This window comes from Aulonocara sp. 'chitande type north' Nkhata Bay, linkage group LG3 (assembly GCF_057382095.1).
Source record: "Aulonocara sp. 'chitande type north' Nkhata Bay isolate Kocher_YH1m ecotype deep benthic linkage group LG3, A_spYH_male_GT1.1, whole genome shotgun sequence".
Lineage (NCBI taxonomy): Eukaryota > Metazoa > Chordata > Actinopteri > Cichliformes > Cichlidae > Aulonocara > Aulonocara sp. 'chitande type north' Nkhata Bay.
This window is the reverse complement of record NC_141346.1, coordinates 3,499,584-3,506,057: the sequence shown is the minus strand read 5'-3', so window position 1 is coordinate 3,506,057 and position 6,474 is coordinate 3,499,584.

The following is a 6,474-nucleotide window of genomic DNA, read 5'->3' as shown; positions in this document are numbered from 1 at the left end:
CATGATGTGTGTCATGTGACATGTTCAGTATTGTCACATGTCTAGATTGTCCCTGATATCATAACTGCTCAAACACTGATGATTATATTTGAAGAATTATTCCTGATGGCAGCAAAGTTTGAATGGAGCTCTCTGTCTGTGCTGATTTGTCGCCCTCTGGAGGTCAAAGCACAAACTGCATGATGTCACTGTAACCACCACAGTGACAGGAAGTGTTTTTATGACTGAAACACTGAAATGATGCTAACGGCTGTCGTTAGGCTCACTGTCAGCAGTGCTGATGTGTTCATGTCAAACACTGGATCAGGTCAGACTCCTTCATCCTTCTCCAGCGTGAGGCCGCCCTCAGACCCACAGGAGCTCTGACCTTTGACCTCCTGACCCTATCCACTTCAGTCTCTTTGCATCTTTAAATGCAAATCCATCCAAACTGTAGCCGAGCACCAAAAGCTGGAAGTTGTTATATGAATGACGATCATAGCAGAGTTCCTGTTTCCAGCTCAGACGTGTTAAACGCTGCTGCTGTGCTACATTTGTCATTTCCTGCTTCCATGTCAAAGTGCTGAACTCATCTTATCACTTTAATGCAGTAAAGCAGGAGCTGTAAGTCTGACATTTATTTACTGTCATCACAAACACACACAGCTGGATCAGCACCCAGACAAAGGGCTGAAAAAATCAGCATTTGATTATTATTATTATTATTATTATTATTATTATTATTATTATTATTATTATTATTATTATATATCCTGTTTATGTGGATGCACTTTACTGATCACATGACTCTGAGGGATGTTTCCAGCACCTTGCTGAATCTGAGCCATGAAGATTTAAAGCAGCTCTGAAGGCAAAGCAGGTCTGAGCCTGTGTTAGCAAGCTGTACCTAATAAAGTGGCAGCAAGGACTCAGTCAGTAATGATCAGAGCCAGCAGGGGGCAGCACAGAGAGGCGAGGCGCTGTCAGAGAAGCAGGCTGACATCAGACTGGTCATATTCCATCATCTATACCTGAAATAATCATCAAACACATGCAGAGCAGAAACATGTGGAAACATCTGGAGCTCAGTCTCAGTTTGACCCCTCAGAGGTTTACCTCAGTCCTGCTCCTCTGCTTCCTGTTTACAGCTGACATCATGCTGTGTACTGAGAGTCATGTGGTCAAAGTGAGGCCCTGGTACTCTGACAGAGAGCTAGCACAGTCATCCTAATGTATATCATCACTACCAGAGAGCATTCAGCTTTCACAGCAGCCAACATCCTGTCACACTGAGCATGTGCAAACACAGCAGCCAACATCCTGTCACACTGAGCATGTGCAAACACAGCAGCCAACATCCTGTCACACTGAGCATGTGCAAACACAGCAGCCAACATCCTGTCACACTGAGCATGTGCAAACACAGCTCTCAGCCTCCATCACTCACAAGCTCCAGCCTCCACTTAAAAGCCCAGAACAAAGCTTGTGACCAACACAGCGCAGACAGAGGTGATGTCCACACTCTGTTTCTGGGTGGGAAACTCACCTGTGGGCGTGGCTGTTCCTCCCCTACAATCTCTGATGTCACAGCTGCTAAATTAGACTGAAGCCAGACTCAAACAGAAAACAGCCTCAGAGACTCAGAGAGAGCGCTGCTCCATCTCTGGACCGTAATATATATTCCACCACTATGCTGCAATGCATCTTGGGATAGGGTGGGCCCACCTGTCATTCAAATCCAGGGAGAAGAAGGACACGTTTGTGGGAGCCTGGGAGTCTGGACGGCCTTCGTGGCCTCGCTGTGATGTCATGGACCTTCAGAGGAAGCAGAGGCTGAATTGAAACACACCTGCTGACTTCCTGTGTTCTGCTCTGACAGCTGCCATGTGTCACAGCCTGGATAATAAAGCCATCAAACTTCACTCAGCTCCAGTAACACCATCAGTGTTTGATGTCCACAGGATTCATCAGCTTTAACCATGATAGAAGCAGGAAGTTAAGATGAAGATGAACCATGTTGTGCCTGAAGGACAAAGCTGAAACATACAGATGTGTACAGATGTGTGGAAAACTAAGCAGCAGCCATGTTTGGAGGCTCACTGAAGTCCTCCCAGCTGACAGTAGAAAAGTCTGATTTTTACTCTGAAAGCCACAAACATGTTTAATGAATCATTTTTAGAACTTAGAGAAATTGTTCATGTCCAAGATCTTTCCAAACACCAAATCTATACAAGCTTTACATGAAATGAAGCAAAAGTAAACTCAGGTATTATCTGTACAAATACTTTAAAGTGTTCCAACAACAATCAGGTGCATATACAATAAGGCAAGGCAAAGCAAGTTTATTTATATAGCACAATTAAACAACAAGGTGATTCAAAGTGCTTTACAGAGACATTAAAAAACAAAAACAAATAAAAAGCACGATTTAAAATTGATTTAAAAAAACAGTAGATAAAAATCAGAACAGTAGATAAAATCAGTAGTTAAAATTTAAATTTAAAATTTAAGCTTAAAAGTGCGGATTTGCTGTTTTATTCAAATGCAGCTGAGAACAGGTGAGTCTTCAACCTGGATTTAAATAAACTGAGTGTTTCAGCTGATCTGAGGCTTTCTGGGAGTTTGTTCCAGATATAAATGGCCTGTATTTGTATAGCGCTTTTCTAGTCCCTAAGGACCCCAAAGCGCTTTACACAACCTGTCATCCACCCATTCACACACTGGTGATGGCAGCTACATTGTAGCCACAGCCGCCCTGGGACGCACTGACAGAGGCGAGGCTGCCGGACACTGGCGCCACCGGGCCCTCGGTGGAGCATAAAGGAGCATAAAAGCTTAATGCAGCTTCTCCGTGTCTGGTTCTGACTCTGGGAACTGATAAAAGACCGGATCCAGATGACCTGAGGGATCTGGATGGTTCATACTGGGTCAGGAGGTCACTGATGTATTTTGGTCCTAAACCATTCAGAGCTTTATAGACCAGCATCAGAACTTTAAAGTCTATCCTCTGACGGACAGGCAGCCAGTGTAAGGACCTCAGAGCTGGACTGATGTGGTCCACTTTTTTGGTCTTAGTGAGGACTCGAGCAGCAGAGTTCTGAATGAGCTGTAGTTGTCTGACTGATTTTTTAGGTAGACCTGTAAAGATGCTGTTACAGTAATCAAGCCTACTAAAGATGAATGCATGGACTAGTTTTTCCAGGTCCTGTTGAGACATCAGATCTTTTATCCTTGATATATTCTTGAGGTGATAGTAAGCTGATTTTGTTATTGTCTTAATGTGTTTTTCTAAGTTTAGGTCTGCATCCATCACTACACCCAAATTTCTCGCCTGGTTTGTGGTTTTTAGATGTATAGATTGAAGTTCTCTGGTGACCTGTAATCGTTTTTCTTTGGCGCCAAAGACTATTACCTCAGTTTTGTTTTTGTTTAGCTGGAGAAAATTGTGGCACAACCAGTCATTGATTTCCTCAATGCATTTACCAAGAGCCTGTACAGGGCCTCGGTCTCCTGGTGACATTGTGATATATATTTGTGTGTCATCTGCATAGCTGTGATAGTTTATTTTGTTGTTGTTTATAATCTGTGCCAGTGGGAGCATGTAGATGTTAAACAGAAGGGGTCCCAAGATGGAACCTTGGGGAACTCCACATGTGATACTTGTCTGCTCAGATGTGAAGTTACCTGTTGATACAAAGTATTTCCTGTTTTCTACGTATGTTTTGAACCAGTTTAGTACAGTTCCTGAAAGACCTGTCCAGTTCTCCAGTCGTTTGAGTAATATGTTGTGGTCAACTGTATCAAATGCTGCACTGAGATCCAGTAAAACTAAGACTAACATTTTTCCACCGTCTGTATTCAGACATATGTCATTAAACACTTTGGTCAGAGCGGTTTCAGTGCTGTGGTTCTGTCTAAAACCTGACTGGAAGGCATCGTAGCAATTATTCTGTTTTAAGAAGTAATTGAGCTGTTGAGAAACTGCTTTTTCAATGATCTTACTTAAAAATGGGAGATTTGAGATCGGCCTGTAGTTGTTCATTTGTGTCTTGTCAAGATTGTCCTTTTTCAGTATAGGTTTGATTACAGCAGTTTTTAGTGGTTCTGGAAACACACCTGATAATAAAGAAAAGTTGACGATCTGTAACAGGTCTGACTCTAAAGTCTTTGAGACCTTTTTGAAAAAACTTGTTGGCAGGACATCTAAACAGCAGGAGGAGGAGTTCAGTTTACCTAAAACAGGGTCCCAGCTTCTCCTGGGAAAAGTCACCACTGCCATAATCCTCGCAGCCCGGACCCTTCACACATCACACATCAGACTGCGGAGACAGGGCATGAAGGTGGTAAGGAGGAACTAAGGGGGGCGGGGCTGGGCAATGTGACTTCGATTGCTCTGTTGAGGGTGGGGCTCGGTGGCGAACCTTTGGCCGCTCTGGTGGGAGGTTTATGGGGGACAAAAAGGGATTGGGCCGGGGGGTAGATCTGAGCCCAGCATTGACCCGCTCCATCATCTCTTCAGTGAATTTCAGGTGTGGGGAGGAGGGAGAAAGGGAGGGGGAGGAGGGTGATGGCCTGTCAGGGGTTTGGGGGACTGGGGAAGATCCTGGTCCTGGTCGTTGGTGTTGTTGAGAGAGTTGGAGGCAAATAGGGACCCCTCTTCTTGCCTCAGATGTCTCTCCTTTCTGAGGCTCTTCCCGGGTGGGGGCAGATGGAGCTCCTCCTCAAGGTTTCTGCTGGGCTTTGTCTGTTCTTGGAGTACTGTTTGTTCCTCTTTATGAGATAACTCCTCGTTTATCTCAGCCTTGGCACCAAGCACAGATGGATGACGTATGGAATAAAACAAGTTGGAGGTGAACAGTTTCACCCCTGACTTGTTAAAATTAAATCCATTTGCTTTAAACAGATGCCTGCGTTGAGGATAAGGTAACTATAAAAATGTTGCTGTTTCTGTTAAGAACACTTTAGTCCTAATGATCTATAAGTGTCCAGAAGCTATCGCAGGTAAGCTCATACGCAAAAAAGAGAAAAAATCAGCATAAAAATCAATAAAAGAAGCAAAGCATTTAAAGAGCAAAGAGAGGAAGCCCTTAAGCACCTTCTTCGCTGCCGCATATTCTTTTCTTCTTCGTTGTATCTCCGGGGCATAATCAAGTACAAGTACTTAAATAAATAAATCATTAAATAATTAATTAAAACTGTCAATAATTATTTAAATGTGTTATTAATTAATTAAATGTGTCAATAATTAATTAAAACTGTCAATAATTAATTAATTACATGTGTTGTAAATATTTATGTAATTAAATATGGTGTATTTAATTGATTCATTATGGCAGTCCTGGCGTTCCTTACCTCGGGGATAAACTACATGTTTTATGGCAAATGTGAGATGAGCCTTTGTGGTGTTCTTGGTCAGCAGTGGTTTTATTCTTAGAACTCTCCCGTGGAGGTGATTTTTGCCCAGACCTTAAATAAGTTATTCAATTAATCCCAATTCAGGGTCTGCAGCCTTAAAGGCCGCATTTTAAGGCCGATTACATCAGAGCGACGCGACGAAGGCTGTCCCAATTCAAAGGCTATACATATATCATACATATACATATATCATACATATACATATATCATACACATACATATATCATACATATACATATATCATACATATACATATATCATACATATACATATATCATACATATACATATATCATACACATACATATATCATACATATACATATATCATACATATACATATATCATACATATACATATATCATACACATACATATATCATACATATACATATATCATACATATACATATAACATACATATACATATATCATACATATACATATATCATACATATACATATATCATACACATACATATATCATACACATACATATATCATACATATACATATATCATACACATACATATATCATACACATACATATATCATACATATACATATATCATACACATACATATATCATACACATACATATATCATACATATACATATATCATACACATACATATATCATACATATACATATATCATACATATACATATATCATACATATACATATATCATACATATACATATATCATACATATACATATATCATACACATACATATATCATACATATACATATATCATACATATACATATATCATACATATACATATATCATACACATACATATATCATACATATACATATATCATACACATACATATATCATACATATACATATATCATACATATACATATATCATACACATACATATATCATACATATACATATATCATACACATACATATATCATACATATACATATATCATACATATACATATATCATACATATACATATATCATACACATACATATATCATACACATACATATATCATACATATACATATATCATACATATACATATATCATACATATACATATATCATACATATACATATAACATACA